Source organism: Ranitomeya imitator, chromosome 4 (genome assembly GCF_032444005.1).
Source record: "Ranitomeya imitator isolate aRanImi1 chromosome 4, aRanImi1.pri, whole genome shotgun sequence".
In the NCBI taxonomy this organism is placed as follows: Eukaryota; Metazoa; Chordata; class Amphibia; order Anura; family Dendrobatidae; genus Ranitomeya; species Ranitomeya imitator.
The window spans coordinates 99189485-99209695 of record NC_091285.1 but is presented as its reverse complement, the minus strand read 5'-3'; the positions used below and the strand labels follow the sequence as shown (position 1 = coordinate 99209695).

The 20211-nt window shown below is 47.9% G+C and overlaps 1 protein-coding gene across 4 annotated transcripts in view; it reads left to right on the top strand.

Annotated features, from left to right (window-relative positions):
* KCNIP1 (potassium voltage-gated channel interacting protein 1) overlaps window positions 1-20211 on the top strand; it is a 1763666-nt gene that overhangs the window by 196201 nt on the left and 1547254 nt on the right. The window lies entirely within an intron of this gene.

Below are 20211 nucleotides of genomic sequence, written 5' to 3'. Positions count from 1 at the left end.
CTTCATATTACTTGGCCAATTTAGTTAAATCTGTGTGGAATATCTCTGGTGCTGAAATATATGTTGTAAAATGCTTATATTATCTTAGTTTTTGCCTTTTAATAATTACATTTCTATCTATTTGTTTTGTGGTTTTTGTGTGCAGAATAAATTTTTGTTAACACATTCTATTTTGCTTACAGCAGTTATTAACCCGGGCGAAGCCGGGTAGTACAGCTATACAGCTATAGCGATATATATACACACAGCAGTATACACACACACACTAGCAATATATATACACACAGCAGTATACACACACACACTAGCAATATATATATATACACACAGCAGTACACACACACTAGCAATATATATATATACACACACAGCAGTATACACACACTAGCAATATATATACACACAGCAGTATACACACACTAGCAATATATATACACACAGCAGTATACACACACTAGCAATATATATACACACAGCAGTATACACACACACACACTAGCAATATATATATACACACACAGCAGTACACACACACTAGCAATATATATATATATACACACACAGCAGTATACACACACTAGCAATATATATACACACAGCAGTATACACACACTAGCAATATATATACACACAGCAGTATACACACACTAGCAATATATATATACACACAGCAGTATACACACACACACACTAGCAATATATATACACACAGCAGTATACACACACACACACACTAGCAATATATATATACACACACAGCAGTACACACACACTAGCAATATATATACACACACAGGAGTGCACACACACACTAGCGATATATATACACACAGCAGTACACACACACTAGCGATATATATACACACAGCAGTATACACACACTAGCAATATATATACACACAGCAGTATACACACACACACACTAGCAATATATATACACACAACAGTATACACACACTAGCAATATGTATACACACAGCAATATACACACACTAGCAATATATATACACACAGCAGTATACACACACTAGCAATATATATACACACAGCAGTATACACACACTAGCAATATATATATACACACACACTAGCAATATATATACACACAGCAGTACACACACTAGCAATATATATACACACAGCAGTATACACACACACACTAGCTATATATACACACACACTAGCAATATATATACACACAGCAGTATACACACACACACACTAGCTATATATACACACACACTAGCAATATATATACACATAGCAGTATACACACACACACACTAGACAGATCAACATCCATCACATGGAATATGTACAGTACCTACAGAGAGTGCAGTTGCAGGGAGCTGGTCAGGCCCAGAGGAAATGAGCAGGGGAGACATGGAGCCTGTCTAGACTGTCAGCTCTCATCCCTGCAGACTCCCAGCGGGCCAGGCCTTCTCCTATCTCCTACCTAGAGCATACCTCCCAACCGTCCCTCATTGTGCGGGACTTTCCCGGATTTGACTCTTTGCCCCGCTGTCCAGCGCAGGACGCTCTGATCCCGGGAGACAGCAGGAGAACTCTGTCACACCCCCTTTTGTTAGGCCACGCCCCTTCCCCATGTTCCTGAGTCTCCCAGCGTCACTGGAGTGGTCAGAGAGGGAGAGAGAGGGGACACTTCAGTTTGAGGTAACAGCCGAACACAGCCTGGGTGCCAGCGGCAATGTAAGCAGCAGACCAGTGTGAGTGGACTGGAGCTGCTGATTATAATGCCTGGCTAGTGTAATCGTGCTTGGAATGAGCAGGGCTCAGCAGGGAGGGACGGACACACTCACAGCCTCTGTGTGCCTGGGCTGCTCACTGCTGTGTTATCTGCAGATCAGTGTGAGTGAGATCGATGACTCACTGACATGTCTGTCTCAATGGGAGAGGGTGACAACACGACGCTATTGTGGCTGCTATTCCCCCCCACCCTGCATAAAAAGGGCTAAATCAAAGCCACTGTGACAGTCTGACACTAATGTAGCAGAGCCGTGTGTGTACAAGGTGTATGAATCGGAGCAGCGTGTGAAAGGTGTATGGAGCAGAGTCGTGTGTGTAAGACGTGTACGGAGCCGTGTGTACGAGGTGTGCGGAGCGGAGCAGCGTGTGTACGAGGTGTACGAAGTGGAGCCGTGTGTGTGCGAGGCGTACGGAGTGGAGCCGTGTGTGTGCGAGGCGTATGGAGTGGAGCCGTGTGTGTGCGAGGCGTACGGAGTGGAGCCGTGTGTGTACGAGGCGTACGGAGTGGAGCCGTGTGTGTGCGAGGCGTACGGAGTGGAGCCGTGTGTGTGCGAGGCGTACGGAGTGGAGCCGTGTGTGTGCGAGGCGTACAGAGTGGAGCCGTGTGTGTGCGAGGCGTACAGAGTGGAGCCGTGTGTGTGCGAGGCGTACAGAGTGGAGCCGTGTGTGTGCGAGGCGTACAGAGTGGAGCCGTGTGTGTGCGAGGCGTACAGAGTGGAGCCGTGTGTGTGCGAGGCGTACAGAGTGGAGCCGTGTGTGTGCGAGGCGTACAGAGTGGAGCCGTGTGTGTGCGAGGCGTACAGAGTGGAGCCGTGTGTGTGCGAGGCGTACAGAGTGGAGCCGTGTGTGTGCGAGGCGTACAGAGTGGAGCCGTGTGTGTGCGAGGCGTACAGAGTGGAGCCGTGTGTGTGCGAGGCGTACAGAGTGGAGCCGTGTGTGTGCGAGGCGTACAGAGTGGAGCCCTGTGTGTGCGAGGCGTACAGAGTGGAGCCGTGTGTGTGCGAGGCGTACAGAGTGGAGCCGTGTGTGTGCAAGGCGTACAGAGTGGAGCCGTGTGTGTGCGAGGCGTACAGAGTGGAGCCGTGTGTGTGCGAGGCGTACAGAGTGGAGCCGTGTGTGTGCGAGGCGTACAGAGTGGAGCCGTGTGTGTGCGAGGCGTACAGAGTGGAGCCGTGTGTGTGCGAGGCGTACAGAGTGGAGCCGTGTGTGTGCGAGGCGTACAGAGTGGAGCCGTGTGTGTGCGAGGCGTACAGAGTGGAGCCGTGTGTGTGCGAGGCGTACAGAGTGGAGCCCTGTGTGTGCGAGGCGTACAGAGTGGAGCCGTGTGTGTGCGAGGCGTACAGAGTGGAGCCGTGTGTGTGCAAGGCGTACAGAGTGGAGCCGTGTGTGTGCGAGGCGTACGGAGCGGAGCAGCGCGTGCAATGTGGACGGAGCGGAGCCGTGTGTGTACGAGGTGTACGGAGCGGATCCGTGTGTGTACGAGGTGTACGGAGCGGAGCCGCATGTGCAAGGTGTATTGAGCGGAGCCATGTGTGTACGAGATGTATGGAGAGGAGCCGTGTGTATGAGGTGTACGGAGCGGAGCTGTGTGTGTACAAGGTGTATGGGGAGGAGCCGTATGTATGAGGTGTACGGAGCGGAGCCGCATGTGCAAGGTGTATGGAGCGGAGTCGTGTGTGTACGAGGTGTATGGAGCGGAGTCGCATGTGTCAGATCGGAGCAGATATTGCTCCTCGCTCTGACACGGACTGGCACAGGAGACACGGAGGTCTTTATCAGTGGCATATCACAGCTGCAGCGACGTGAGCAGTCAGCGGCGCAGCTGGATGACACCATTCAGCGCCGTGGGTGTCATCCAGCTGCTGCGAGGGAGCGTGGTGAAAGGTGTCTGTGTGTAGTGATGGAGAAGGCAATGATGGGGGTGGGGTAACCATGTGTGGCCAGTATACTGTACCCAGCATTATGTGTGGCCATTATTCTATACCCAGCATCGTGTGGGGCCATTATACTGTACAAAGCATAATGTGGCGCCATAATACTGTATGGACCATCACGTGGGGCAAGTATGCTGTACGCAGCATCATGTGGGGCCATTATACAGTATGGAGCATAATGTGGCCAATGGTCATTGTACAGTATGGAGCATCATGTGTGGCCATTATACAGTATGGAGCGTCGTGTGTGGCCATTATACAGTATGGAGCGTCGTGTGTGGCCATTGTACACTATGGAGCGTCGTGTGTGGCCATTATACAGTATGGAGCGTCGTGTGTGGCCATTATACAGTATGGAGCATCATGTGTGGCCATTATACAGTATGGAGCGTCATGTGTGGCCATTATACAGTATGGAGCGTCATGTGTGGCCATTATACAGTATGGAGCGTCGTGTGTGGCCATTGTAAACTATGGAGCGTCGTGTGTGGCCATTGTACACTATGGAGCGTCATGTGTGGCCATTGTACAGTATGGAGCGTCGTGTGTGGCCATTATACAGTATGGAGCGTCGTGTGTGGCCATTATACAGTATGGAGCGTCGTGTGTGGCCATTGTACACTATGGAGCGTCGTGTGTGGCCATTATACAGTATGGAGCGTCGTGTGTGGCCATTGTACACTATGGAGCGTCGTGTGTGGCCATTGTACACTATGGAGCGTCGTGTGTGGCCATTGTACAGTATGGAGCGTCGTGTGTGGCCATATTTTTTTGTTTATAATTATTGTTTACGAAACATTGTGATCAGAAGTGCTAAATGGGTGTGGTTGTGGCGTGGCTAGTTGTGAAATGGGTGTGGTCAGAGGTGTGGCCTAAAATTTGCCGCGGCGCGCTGTGCGCGCCGCTGACTTTGTCCCTCTTTCCCTTCCTCAAAAGTTGGGAGGTATGCTAGAGTAGTAATTCCTTCTCCCCTCCCCCTATTTTCACGTGTATCCCAGTCCTGCAGATCACTGGGGCTCTGGGAAGAATGTGTACCTGCACAGCAGCGAGTCAGAGACGCATCTTCAGTGACTCCCTCACTCCTCTCTTCCAGCGTCTGCCGCCCCTCACCACACTGCACCAGTGACAGCCGGACAGCAGCGTAATGTATGCTAACAGGAGAGGTCAGGCAGGGGGCCCCTTTTGACCATCATATCACGTGTGCAGCAGAGCGGGCCCCCTGCTTCACCTGTTATCAGTAATCCTGCCGCCGGCTGTCATTCACCGCCCTGCTTTTTCGGTCCTTCAGGGGCACCCTCCGGCTCTGGGCCCCGGTGCAGTTGCACAGGTTGAACCGGCGGTATGTCCGCCCATGACTGAATACTACAATACTGATCAGTAATAAAAAAAAAAAAACAATACTATCACCATAAGTGCCAGTATTCACAGGAGATCTGTACTTATTATGCAGTGTCTGTGTAGAGGTAATACAGTGATCACTGGTGACATTGTACACAGGACCTCTGTATATAGTATACAGTGTATAGTGACAGTGTATAAGTAACATTGACTCACAAGTGACATCTCTAGGTGAAGTCCTTCATCTTTCATCCAGCACAAACCGCCATCATTTCTTCCAGCCAGGACTCGTTTCTGCAGAAAATAACATAGTTATCTCGAGCTCCGCTTGCAGAACACATTACTTAATTTTTCACAACTTCTAAATGACACCACATGAAGAAAAAAAGGCGATATAGTGTCACTCTGCACAGTAACAGGACCGCCCCCCCCCATTTAAAACAGTATACTCAAAACATTAAATAAATACATCACTGCAGTAATAATATCCCTTAATTAGCCCCTATGGTAATAATATTCCCCATCCTGGCCCCATGTGTCTCATTCCTGGCTCCAACCATATGTTCTCCCATCCTGCACTCATGAGTATCCATTCTACACCATATGATCTCCCCATCCTGACCCATCTGTCTCCATGCTGCCCCATGATCCAATCCTGCCCCATGTCTTTCATTCTACCCCGTGTCTCCATTCTGCCCATGCCTCCAGTCCTGCCCCCAGTGTGTCCAGCATATTACCCCAAGTGTGTCCAGCATATTACCCCCAGTGTGACCAGCATATTGCCCCCAGACAGTGTGTCCAGCAATCTGCCCCAGTGTGTCCAGCATATTACCCCCAGTGTGTCCAGCATTCTGCCCCAGTGTCTCCAGCATTGTCCCAGTGTCTCCAGCATTGCCCCAGTGTCTCCAGCATTGCCCCAGTGTCTCCAGCATTGCCCCAGTGTCTCCAGCAATCTGCCCCAGTGTCTCCAGCAATCTGCCCCAGTGTCTCCAGCAATCTGCCCCAGTGTCTCCAGCATTGCCCCCAGTGTGTCCTCCAGCAATCTGCCCCACTGTCTCCAGCATTGCCCCACTGTCTCCAGCATTGCCCCACTGTCTCCAGCAATCTGCCCCAGTGTCTCCAGCAATCTGCCCCAGTGTCTCCAGTAATCTGCCCCACTGTCTCCAGCAATCTGCCCCACTGTCTCCAGCAATCTGCCCCACTGTCTCCAGCATTGCCCCCAGTGTGTCCTCCAATTTTCCCCAGTGTCTCCAGCATTGCCCCCAGTGTGTCCTCCAGCATTGCCCCCCAGTGTGTCCTCCAGCAATCTGCCCCACTGTCTCCAGCAATCTGCCCCACTGTCTCCAGCATTGCCCCCAGTGTGTCCTCCAGCAATCTGCCCCAGTGTCTCCAGCATTGCCCCACTGTCTCCAGCAATCTGCCCCACTGTCTCCAGCAATCTGCCCCATTGTCTCCAGCAATCTGCCCCTTTGTCTCCAGCAATCTGCCCCAGTGTCTCCAGCAATCTGCCCCAGTGTCTCCAGCAATCTGCCCCAGTGTCTCCAGCATTGCCCCCAGTGTGTCCTCCAGCAATCTGCCCCACTGTCTCCAGCATTGCCCCACTGTCTCCAGCATTGCCCCACTGTCTCCAGCAATCTGCCCCAGTGTCTCCAGCAATCTGCCCCAGTGTCTCCAGTAATCTGCCCCACTGTCTCCAGCAATCTGCCCCACTGTCTCCAGCAATCTGCCCCACTGTCTCCAGCATTGCCCCCAGTGTGTCCTCCAATTTGCCCCAGTGTCTCCAGCATTGCCCCCAGTGTGTCCTCCAGCATTGCCCCCCAGTGTGTCCTCCAGCAATCTGCCCCACTGTCTCCAGCAATCTGCCCCACTGTCTCCAGCATTGCCCCCAGTGTGTCCTCCAGCAATCTGCCCCAGTGTCTCCAGCATTGCCCCACTGTCTCCAGCAATCTGCCCCACTGTCTCCAGCAATCTGCCCCATTGTCTCCAGCAATCTGCCCCTTTGTCTCCAGCAATCTGCCCCACTGTCTCCAGCAATCTGCCCCACTGTCTCCAGCAATCTGCCCCTTTGTCTCCAGCAATCTGCCCCACTGTCTCCAGCAATCTGCCCCACTGTCTCCAGCATTGCCCCCAGTGTGTCCTCCAATCTGCCCCAGTGTCTGCAGCATTGCCCCCCAGTGTGTCCTCCAGCATTGCCCCCCCAGTGTGTCCTCCAGCAATCTGCCCCACTGTCTCCAGCAATCTGCCCCACTGTCTCCAGCAATCTGCCCCAGTGTCTCCAGCATTGCCCCCAGTGTGTCCTCCAGCAATCTGCCCCAGTGTCTCCAGCATTGCCCCAGTGTGTCCTCCAGCATTGCCCCACTGTCTCCAGCATTGCCCCACTGTCTCCACCAATCTGCCCCAGTGTCTCCAGCATTGCTCCACTGTCTCCAGCATTGCCCCACTGTCTCCACCAATCTGCCCCAGTGTCTCCAGCAATCTGCCCCAGTGTCTCCAGAAATCTGCCCCAGTGTCTCCAGCATTGCCCCCAGTGTGTCCTCCAATCTGCCCCAGTGTCTCCAGCATTGCCTCCCAGTGTGTCCTCCAGCATTGCCCCCAGTGTGTCCTCCAGCAATCTGCCCCACTGTCTCCAGCAATCTGCCCCACTTTCTCCAGCAATCTGCCCCAGTGTCTCCAGCATTTCCCCCAGTGTGTCCTCCAGCAATCTGCCCCAGTGTCTCCAGCATTGCCCCAGTGTGTCCTCCAGCATTGCCCCACTGTCTCCAGCATTGCCCCACTGTCTCCAGCATTGCCCCACTGTCTCCACCAATCTGCCCCAGTGTCTCCTCCAATCTGCCCCAGTGTCTCCAGCATTGCCTCCCAGTGTGTCCTCCAGCATTGCCCCCAGTGTGTCCTCCAGCAATCTGCCCCACTGTCTCCAGCAATCTGCCCCACTGTCTCCAGCAATCTGCCCCAGTGTCTCCAGCATTGCCCCCAGTGTGTCCTCCAGCAATCTGCCCCAGTGTCTCCAGCATTGCCCCAGTGTGTCCTCCAGCATTGCCCCACTGTCTCCAGCATTGCCCCACTGTCTCCACCAATCTGCCCCTGTGTCTCCAGCATTGCCCCACTGTCTCCAGCATTGCCCCACTGTCTCCACCAATCTGCCCCAGTGTCTCCAGCAATCTGCCCCAGTGTCTCCAGAAATCTGCCCCAGTGTCTCCAGCATTGCCCCCAGTGTGTCCTCCAATCTGCCCCAGTGTCTCCAGCATTGCCTCCCAGTGTGTCCTCCAGCATTGCCCCCAGTGTGTCCTCCAGCAATCTGCCCCACTGTCTCCAGCAATCTGCCCCAGTGTCTCCAGCATTTCCCCCAGTGTGTCCTCCAGCAATCTGCCCCAGTGTCTCCAGCATTGCCCCAGTGTGTCCTCCAGCATTGCCCCACTGTCTCCAGCATTGCCCCACTGTCTCCAGCATTGCCCCACTGTCTCCACCAATCTGCCCCAGTGTCTCCAGCAATCTGCCCCAGTGTCTCCAGAAATCTGCCCCAGTGTCTCCAGCGTTGCCCCCAGTGTGTCCTCCAGCAAACTGCCCCAGTGTCTCCAGCATTGCCCTAGTGTATCCTCCAGCATTGCCCCACTGTCTCCAGCATTGCCCCACTGTCTCCAGCATTGCCCCACTGTCTCCAGCATTGCCCCACTGTCTCCACCAATCTGCCCCAGTGTCTCCAGCAATCTGCCCCAGTGTCTCCAGAAATCTGCCCCAGTGTCTCCAGCGTTGCCCCCAGTGTGTCCTCCAGCAAACTGCCCCAGTGTCTCCAGCATTGCCCTAGTGTATCCTCCAGCATTGCCCCACTGTCTCCAGCATTGCCCCACTGTCTCCAGCATTGCCCCACTGTCTCCAGCAATCTGCCCCAGTGTCTCCAGCAATCTGCCCCAGTGTCTCTAGCATTGCCCCCAGTGTGTCCTCCAGCAATCTACCCCACTGTCTCCAGCATTGCCCCACTGTCTCCAGCATTGCCCCACTGTCTCCAGCATTGCACCACTGTCTCCAACAATCTGTCCCAGTGTCTCCAGCATTGCCCCCAGTGTGTCCTCCAGCAATAAAAAAAAAAAACAGTCTCCTCACCTGTCCGCGCTCCAGGCGGTGAGCTCCCTTCAGCAGAGCACACTCGCCGGTGACTGACAATGACGTTAGACGCCGGCGACGTGTGTGCTGCGGCCGACTTCAGCTGCCAGCCTCCAATTGGCTGGCGGCTGTTGTTGTTAACTATTGACGTGCGGGCACACGCTCGCACGTCAATAGGAAACCGCCGTAGTGCCGGAAAGGGCCCGGTGAGCAGATGAGAAGGAGCCCAATGCGGGCCCCCTCTCTCTGCCCACCGGGTCCGGGGGCACACAAATGCCGGCAGGCATTCAGACGATTAGCGGAGGGTCAATCTGTGCGGTAGCCCAGGGCCCCCCCAGACCACTGGGCCCTGGGCTACCGCCCATATTGACCCTCTGATAATCCGCCCCTGCTTGGAGCACAAATATATATGAGGCCTGTCACGGAAATACCACACTGACAAATATGTGGCCTATTTTTATTTTTTTGCTGCAAAATAGTGCTGTATAGAGTGAAATTAACAGACAGCTAAAAAGTGGTCCTCCGGCTTACAATGCCCACACTTGGAGCGTGAAGATATATGAGGGCTGTCACAGAAATACCACTCTGGCAACTATGTGGACTTTTTTTATGCTTGAAAGCTAAATATTGCTGTATATAATTTTTGTATCAGACAGAAAAAAATAAGTGGTCCAACGGCCTACTATGCACAAACTTGGAGCACGTATATAAGGGCTGTCACGGAAATAGCACACTTACAAATATGTGGCCGTTCTTTAAAAAAAATGACAAATAGTGCTGTATATAATTAACCCCTTTCTGACATTAGATATACTATCCCGTCGAGGTGGGGTGGGCCCCTATGACCACCGACGGGATAGTACGTCATATGCGATCGGCAGCGCTCACGGGGGGAGCGCGGCCGATCGCGGCCGGGTTTCAGCTGCCTATCGCAGATGACATCCGGCACTATGTGCCAGGAGTGGTCACGGACCGCCCCCGGCACATTAACCCCCGGCACACCGCGATCAAACATGATCGCGATGTGCCGGCGGTATAGGGAAGCATCGCGCAGGGAGGGGGCTCCCTGCGGGCTTCCCTGAGCCCCCCGCAGCAACGCGATGTGATCGCGTTGCTGCGAGGGTCTTCCTACCTCCCTCCCTGCTCCAGGCCCGGATCCAAGATGGCCGCGGCATCCGGGTCCTGCAGGGAGGGAGGTGGCTTCACAGAGCCTGCTCAGAGCAGGCACTGTGAAGTCTGCACTGCTCTAAGTCAGATCGGTGATCTGACAAAGTGCTGTGCAAACTGTCAGATCATCGATCTGTGATGTCCCCCCCTGGGACAAAGTAAAAAAGTTTAAAAAAAATTTCCAAATGTGTAAAAAAAATTTTTAAAAAATTCCTAAATAATGAAAAAAAAAATATATTATTCCCATGAATACCTTTCTTTATATAAATAATAAAAAAAACAATAAAAGTACACATATTTAGTATCGCCGCGTCCGTAACGACCCCACCTATAAAACTGGCCCACTAGTTAACCCCTTCAGTAAACACCGTAAGAAAAAAAAAAAAAAACGAGGCAAAAAACAACGCTTTATTATCATACTGCCGAAGAAAAAGTGGAATAACACGCGATCAAAAAGACAGATATAAATAACCATGATACCGCTGAAAACGTCATCTTGTCCCGCAAAAAAAAAGCTGCCATACAGCATCATCAGCGAAAAAATAAAAAAATTATAGTCCTGAGAATAAAGCAATGCAAAAATAATTATTTCTTCTATAAAATAGTTTTTATCGTATAAAAGCGCCAAAACATAAAAAAATGATATAAATGAGGTATTGCTGTAATCGTACTGACCCGAGGAATAAAACTGCTTGATCAATTTTACCAAATGCGGAACGGTATAAACGCCTCCCCCAAAAGAAATTCATGAATAGCTGGTTTTTGGTCATTCTGCCTCACAAAAATCGTAATAAAAAGCGATCAAAATATGTCACGTGCCCGAAAATGTTACCAATAAAAACGTCAACTCGTCCCGCAAAAAACAAGACCTCACATGACTCTGTGGACCAAAATATGGAAAAATTATAGCTCTCAAAATGTGGTAACGCAAAAAATATTTTTTGCAATAAAAAGCGTCTTTCAGTGTGTGACGGCTGCCAATCATAAAAATCCACTAAAAAACCCGCTATAAAAGTAAATCAAACCACCCTTCATCACCCCCTTAGTTAGGGAAAAATAAAAAAAAAATTTATTTCCATTTTCCCATTAGGGCTAGGGTTAGGGCTAGGGTTAGGGCTAGGGTTAGGGTTAGGGCTAGGGTTAGGGCTAGGGCTAGGGTTAAGGCTAGGGTTAGGGTTAGGGCTAGGGTTAGGGCTAGGGTTAGGGCTAGGGTTAGGGTTAGGGCTAGGGTTAGGGCTAGGGTTAGGGCTAGGGTTAGGGTTAGGGCTAGGGTTAGGTTTAGGGCTAGGGTTAGGGCTAGGGTTTTGGCTAGGGTTAGTGTTGCGGCTACAGTTAGGGTTGGGGCTAAAGTTAGGGTTAGTGTTGGGGCTAAAGTTACGGTTAGGGTTTAGATTACATTTACAGTTGGGAATAGGGTTGGGATTAGGGTTAGGGGTGTGTCAGGGTTAGAGGTGTGGTTAGGGTTACTGTTGGGATTAGGGTTAGGGGTGTGTTTGGATTAGGGTTTCAGTTATAATTGAGGGGTTTCCACTGTTTAGGCACATCAGGGGCTCTCCAAATGCGACATTCCGTCATATCTCAATTCCAGCCAATTCTGCGTTGAAAAAGTAAAACAGTGCTCCTTCCCTTCTGAGCTCTCCCGTGTGCCCAAACAGGGGTTTACCCCAACATATGGGGTATCAGCGTACTCAGGACAAGTAGGACAACAACTTTTGTGGTCCAATTTCTCCTGTAACCCTTGGGAAAATACAAAACTGGGGGCTAAAAAATAATTTTTGTGGGAAAAAAAAGATTTTTTATTTTCACGGCTCTGCGTTATAAACTGTAGTGAAATACTTGGGGGTTCAAAGTTCTCACAACACATCTAGATGAGTTCCCTGGGGAGTCTAGTTTCCAATATGGGGTCACTTGTGGGGGGTTTCAACTGTTTAGGTACATTAGGGGCTCTGCAAACGCAATGTGACACCTGCAGACCATTCCATCTAAGTCTGCATTCCAAATGGCGCTCTTTCCCTTCCGAGCCCTCCCATGCGGCCAAACAGTGGTTCTTCCCCACATATGGGGTATCAGCACACTCAGGACAAATTGGACAACAACTGTTGGGGTCGAATTTCTCCTCTTACCCTCGGGAAAATACAAAACTGGGGGCTAAAACTTAATTTTTTGGGGAAAGTTTTTTCTTTTTTATTTTCACGGCTCTGCGTTACAAACTGTAGTGAAAGACTTGGGGGTTCAAAGCTCTCACAACAAATGAGTTCCTTAGGGGGTCTAGTTTCCAAAATGGTGTCACTTGTGGGGGGTTTCTACTGTTTAGGTACATTATGGGCTCTGCAAATGCAATATGACACCTGCAGACCATTCCATCTAAGTCTGCATTCCAAATGGAGCTCCTCCCTTCCGAGCCCTCCCATGCGCCCAAATAGTGGTTCCCACCCACATATGGGGTATCAGCGCACTCAGGACAAATTGTACAACAAATTTTGGGGTCCAATTTCTCCTGTTACCCTCGGAAAAATACAAAACTGGGGGCTAAAAAATAATTTTTGTGAGAGAAAATTTTTGTTTTATTTTTACGGCTCTGCATTATAAACTTCTGTGAAGCCCTTCGTGGGTCAAAGCGCTCACCACACATCTAGAGAACTTCCTTAGGGGGTCTACTTTCCAAAATGGTGTCACTTGTGGGGGGTTTCTACTGTTTAGGTACATTAGGGGCTCTGCAAATGCAATGTGACACCTGCAGACCATTCCATCTAAGTCTGCATTCCAAATGGCGCTTCTTCCCTTCCGAGACCTCCCATGCGGCCAAACAGTGGTTCCCCACCACATATGGGGTGTCAGCGCACTCAGGACAAATTGTACAACAAATTTTGGGGTCCAATTTCTCCTGTCACCCTCGGGGAAAATACAAAACTGGGGGCTAAAAAATCATTTTTGTGGGAAAAAATTTTTGTTTTATTTTTACGGCTCTGCATTATAAACTTCTGTGAAGCCCCTGGTGGGTCAAAGTGCTTAAAGCACATCTACATAAATTCCTTAGGGGGTCTACTTTCCAAAATGGTGTCACTTATGGGGGGTTTCAATGTTTAGGCACATCAGTGGCTCTCCAAACGCAACATGGCGTCCCATCTCAATTCCTGTCAATTTTACATTGAAAAGTCAAACGGCGCTCCTTCCCTTCCGAGCTCTCTCATGCGCCCAAACAGTGGTTTACCCCCACATATGGGGTATCAGCGTACTCAGGACAAATTGTACAACAACTTTTGCGGTCCAATTTCTTCTCTTACCCTTGGGAAAATAAAAAATTGGGGGCAAAAAGATAATCTGTGTGAAAAAATATGATTTTTTTATTTTTACGGTTCTGCATTATAAACTTCTGTGAAGCACTTGGTGGGTCAAAGTGCTCACCACACCTCTAGATAAGTTCCTTAGGGGGTCTACTTTCCAAAATGGTGTCACTTGTGGGGGGTTTCAATGTTTAGGCACATCAGGGGCTCTCCAAACGCAACATGGTGTCCCATCTCAATTCCTGTCAATTTTGCATTGAAAAGTCAAACGGCGCTCCTTCCCTTCCGAGCTCTCCCATTCGCCCAAACAGTGGTTTACCCCCACATATGGGGTATCAGCGTACTCAGGACAAATTGTACAACAACTTTTGGGGTCCAATTTCTTCTCTTACCCTTAAGAAAATAAAAAATTGGGGGCGAAAAGATAATTTTTGTGAAAAAAGTAAGATTTTTTATTTTTACGGTTCTGCATTATAAACTTCTGTGAAGCACTTGGTGGGTCAAAGTGCTCAACACACCTCTAGATAAGTTCTTTAGGGGGTCTACTTTCCAAAATGGTGTCACTTGTGGGGGGTTTCAATGTTTAGGCACATCAGGGGCTCTCCAAACGCAACATGGTGTCCCATCTCGATTCCAGTCAATTTTGCATTGAAAAGTCAAATGGCGCTCCTTCGCTTCCGAGCTCTGTCATGCGCCCAAACAGTGGTTTACCCCCACATATGGGATATCGGTGTACTCAGGACAAATTGGAACAACAACTTTTGGGGTCCATTTTCTCCTGTTACCCTTGGTAAAATAAAACAAATTGGAGCTGAAATAAATTTTTTGTGAAAAAAAGTTAAATGTTCATTTTTATTTAAACATTCCAAAAATTCCTGTGAAGCACCAGAAGGGTTAATAAACTTCTTGAATATGGTTTTGAGCACCTTGAGGGGTGCAGTTTTTAGAATGGTATTTTCTATCATATAGACCCCTCAAAATGACTTCAAATGAGATGTGGTCCCTAAAAAAAATGGTGTTGTAAAAATGAGAAATTGCTGGTCAACTTTTAACCCTTATAACTCCCTAACAAAAAAAATTTTTGGTTCCAAAATTGTGCTGATGTAAACATGTGGGAAATGTTACCTATTAAGTATTTTGTGTGACATATCTCTGTGATTAAATTGCATAAAAATTCAAATTTGGAAAATTGCGAAATTTTCATAATTTTCGCCAAATTTCCATTTTTTTCACAAACAAACGCAGGTACTATCAAAGAACTTTTACCACTATCATGAAGTACAATATGTCCCGAGAAAACAGTGTCAGAATCACTGGGATCCGTTGAAGCGTTCCAGAGTTATATCCTCATAAAGGGACAGTGGTCAGAATTGTAAAAATTGGCCTGGTCATTAACGTGCAAACCACCCTTGGGGGTAAAGGGGTTAAAGGATCAGACAGCAAAAACAGTGGCTAAATGGCCGAAAATGGCAAAAATTGGACCATGCAGAAATACAAGGCCGTTTTTTTGAGAAGATAAAACAACAAAAAAAGCCCCAAGGCTAGCACACATAACTATGCTACGTATGCCGGACAAACTATGACTTTTAAACAGGCCTCAGTCTGACCGTACACACTGTTTTTTTTGGGGGGGAGAGAGATTTTTTGGGAAAAAAAAAACAAAACAAAACAGCAGCTGTATTGTAAAGAAGCTGCAGCAGCAGCAGACAGTTATGGAGCTTTGGGAGGGATGCAGTGGGAGCAATAGACGTACATACAGCGCCTGCAGCCCTTCCACTGATGTGGATATGCTGTGCCCTGCCTGCCTAGCGCTGCAATATCGGGACCCACGAATTAGCCCTAAAAAGGACTGTTGGTTTCTCAGGAGTTGTGGATGTAAGAGTTGCAGACCTACACTACCTCAAAAAAACATGATTCTGACCCTATTTCGGCAGCAGCTCTCCCTACTCTCGCTGAAACAGGTACAGAATGCAGCGAGCAGGGCGGCGCCTGGTCTCTTAACTCGGGATGATGCTGTGCGGCCCAGCCAATCACTACACGGCGACAACAAAGATGGCAGCGGCGCTCCATGGCCTGGTAGACATTCCCTGGGTCTCTAAAGTCTGGCAAAACTGCTGGGTGGAGACGGCAGTTACCGCCGAATAATCCTGGAAATGCTCACTGCTCGTCGAGTGCGCCGAGCATAGCGATACTCGGGCGAGTAACGAGTAGTTGCGAGCACGTTCGCTCATCACTATATATAGTAGCATTATACTTTTCAAGTAAGGCATCAAGTCCCCTCTTAAATTTTAGTAGGGAATCACTCATTAACACATCATACTGCTCTTACAGTAAAGAATCCGCATCTGTGATTATGCTTAAATCTTCTTTCCTCCAGATGTAGAGGATGCCACCTTTTCCCTGTCTCAGGTCTATGAGTAAAAAGATCATTTGTACTGTCCCCTCATATATTTATGCATTAAAATAAGATCACCCCTTAGCCTTTGTTTTTTTCCAAACTAAATAGCCCCAAGTGTAATAACCTGTCTTGGTATTGCAGACCCCCCAGTCCTCTAATAACCTTGATCGCTAAAAACGAAGACTAAGTGGTGATCTTATTTTAATGTATAAATATATGAGGGGACAGTACAAAGACCTTTCTGATGATCTTTTTTTTTTTTAAATTTTTTATTTTCAACTTTTCAAAGTACATAAACAAGGAAAACAGGACACAAGAATCTGATACATAATGATACAAAATGCTGAATTATTTTATTATATTATGTATCAAACTAAACATATTATTCGCCGGAGGTGTCCATAGCTCTGGTTTTATTTGCAAAAAATTCCGGTTAGAGAAGTAGGTCACCAAGTCCGAATCATGCAACCCAAGAGACAACAAAAACAAAATAAAATAGAAAAAAAGCATACAAAAACACAAGAACAGAGAACAATAAAAACAATAAAGGGGGAAAGGGGGGGGGATGTACCGGAGGGGATGAGGTGGTCAAATTGAACTTCCTAGATAGAAAATCTCCCGTCCAATGAAGACGGGTTTTAGAAGACTATAAACCAGCAGGAAGAAATCAGGTAGTTTTGACCGACTGGGAAAGAGTGCTAGAGTAAATATCAAGTAAGACTAAGACAACTAGGTGAATGAGCACTGCCCGGATCCATCACAGTGCAATGTTAATGAACATGGGGAAATCGAGGGAGAACAAACTTGTGTAGCTAAGAAGAATTGCTAGTGGAAGGCAATGAAGTAGAATTAGATGAAAGTTGCAATGGTAACCATGTCCGAAAGAATTTATCGTGTGAATGTGAGTCCCAGCTGGACAACTCCTCCATCCTACAGATGTCCTGGACTTTTTTGGTCCATTCATCAATGTGAGGGGGGGTCGTTTGTCTCCAATGTAAGGAGATCAAGTGTTTGGCTGCAGCTAACAGGAGGGGGAGAAGGTTGTGTTTCTTCGGCTTATATGACTTCGTGGGGAGCGACAGCAAGACTTCTTGGGGTGTTAGGTTCTGTGTTAGTAAGCCAATTTGGCGGAGTCGGTCAAAGATATCTTTCCAGAATTTCGTGATAATTGGGCATGACCAGAATATGTGTGATAATGAGCCCTTTGACTTCATACATCTCCAACAAAGAGGAGAGTCTGAGAGGCCTAGGTAATAGAGCGACTCGGGGGTTCTATACCATCTGGAAAGGACTTTAAAAGCATTCTCCTGTAACAGGACACATCTTGAGAACCCGTGTGAGTGTCCTAGTACTTGCTCTGTTTCTCTACTGGAGAGAGATATGTTTAACTCAGACTCCCAAGAGGATATATATAAGGGTTTAAATTGAGTTTTAGAGGAGATTAAGTTATGATATAGTTTAGATATTAGCTTAGGAGGTGTGGGATTGAGTTTGAGTATAAGTTCCAGCCAGAGCCAGTCTGGGTTGTTTTGGATATTTGACTTGAGTTTAGAGATAATGTGTTGTACATGGTGTACTTGTATGAAGTCTCGGGGTCGCTTCCTGGCGTCTCGAGGCCAACTATTTATACAGTTGATTTGGTTGGAAAGTAAGTGAGAAATTGGGAGGTTCGGCAAGGAATCCCAGAGGTCAAATGCATCTATATATTTTGGCTCAATGAGCCAGGGCACGACCCCCAGAGGCATGTTATCTAAAAAGAGGCAATGTGGCCAGATGTTTGGGATCAGCTTCCTCCTAATAGTCAGTGTGTTACTGGTTATTCCTTCTAGGGAATTTTGCGGGGGGACGGCAGAGGTCCAGAGGTATTTTCCAGCCTCACCCCCTAGTAATAAGAGTTCAAGATTAGGGTTTTTTTGATCGAGTCTAGGTTTGACCAGATATATCCATCTGGCTAGATGGATTGCCTGGTAGTAAGTCTCAAAATGAGGGAGTCCAAGGCCTCCTTTCTTTTTCGGGAGTGAGAGGATTTTGACCGGGAGTGTAGCTCTTCTGCCCCTCAAGACATATCCGTTCACTATTTTATTGATTGAGATGAAAAAGGTCTTGGGGAGGGATATAGGAATCATGTTCATATGATAGAATATTTTTGGTAGGATGTACGATTTAATTATGTTTATCCTCCCAATCCATGAGATATATGGTAAGTCATAGGATTTAAGGAGTGTTTGGATATTGTCCATAAGGGGTTCAAAATTGTGTTTGTACAGAGTAGAGGTGTCTGCAGTGAGAAAGACTCCTAGGTATTTCAATTTGTCTGTGAGCCATTTGAAGGGGGTAGACTTTTTGAGATACCGGACTACCTCATCTGGTAATGAAACATTCATGACTTCTGATTTGTGCATATTTACTTTGAAGTTGGAGATGAACCCGAACTCGTCAAGAAGTTTCGAAATAGAGGGGAATGCAGTCTTGGGGTTTGAGATCAATATCATGAGATCGTCTGCGAAAGCAGCTGTTTTAAATTCTGTGTGTTCCACGGTTAGTCCCCTTATCGATTCCTCCTGTCTTATTCTCTGTATTAAAGTCTCCATAACTAACACAAAAAGAGTTGGGGATAGAGGGCAGCCTTGTCTGGTCCCATTTCCAATCCCAAATGGGTCCGAAAGCAGCCCGTTGACTCTGACTCTAGCGGTTGAAGCTGAGTACAGAGTCATGATGGCATCAATAAGAGATTGTGGGAAGTCAAACTTCTGTAGGGTGCATACCATGTAATGCCAACTGACTCTGTCAAAGGTCTTCTCGGCATCAGTTGACAAGAGAGTCAACGGGGTTCCGGAGCGTCTAGCGTGTGAGATGGCTAAAAGAATTTTTAAAGTGTTGTCCTTCCCTTCATGACCTCTGACAAAACCCACTTGGTCAGGGTGTATCAAGGACTCGAGAACACTGTTAATCCTAGATGCAAGGATTTTAGCCCAGAGTTTCAGGTCAGAGTTCAATAAGGATATTGGGCGATAGTTGCTGCATTGGCTAATATCTCTCCCGTCTTTGGGGATAACAGATATGTGTGCTTCTAAAGTCTGTTTGGTTGGGGGATTCCCTGCAAGAAAGGAGTTAAACAGGGAGGTCAGATGTGGGAGGAGTAGGTCCGAAAAATTTTTATAATATGACACTGGGAAGCCATCTGGGCCAGGAGTTTTATTAGTTGCCATATTTTGTAAAGTGTCGCTTATTTCTTGGCTGGTGACTTGAGATAGAAGGGCCGCATGGTCCTTGGATTGAACCTTTGGGAGGGAAAGAGGGGCTAAGAATTCCTGGATCCTGTCTGCCGCAGCCACACAGTCTTTCATGGGTTCGGGGGGTTCTAAATTATAGAGGGATTGGTAGTAGCGTCTGAACGCTTCAGCAATATCTTCGGATCTGTCGATCTTCGCGTTTGGATCTTTGTATATTTGTTTTATAAATTTACTATCCTTCTGTTTTTTAAGAAGGTGGGAGGTCAGCTTGCTATTTTTGTTCCCGTGCATATAGAATCGATGTCTACAATGCATCAAGATCTTAGCAGATTTGATATTAAGCAAGTCCTTTAACTTAACGCGAAGGTCGACTAGTTCCCGTTGGAGATCTTGCGTGCCAGTTTTTTTTATGGAGACGCTCTGTGATTGCGATTTGATGTAAAAGTGACATCATCTCTTTATCTCTCTGTTTTTTTTGCGTGTGCTCCGATTGAAATGAGTTCTCCCCGGAGTACCGCTTTGTGAGCCTCCCATATGTTGGGTGTTAGTGAGCCATCTGTAACATTTTCTATAAAGTATCGCGAAAGTGCGTATTTTATTTTCTCTAGGTTTTGTGGGTTATCCAATAGGGATTCGTTTAGTCTCCAAGATGTTGCGGGGTGGGGTAAGGTGTCAATAGCAATGTCTATGAAAATCGGAGCGTGGTCTGAGATTGTGATTGATCCTATACTGGCGGATTTGATTAGATTTAAAAATCGCGATTGTGTCAAAAGGAGGTCAATACGATGATAGGATGAATGAGGAGGGGAAAAAAGTGAAGTCCTTAGTGGTGGGATGGATAATACGCCTTTCTGATGATCTTTTTAATCATAGACCTAAGACAGGGACAAGGGGGCATCCTCTACGTCTGGAGGAAAGAAGGTTTAGGCATAATAACAGACGCGGGTTCTTTACTGTAAGAGCAGTGAGACTATGGAACTCTCTGCCATATA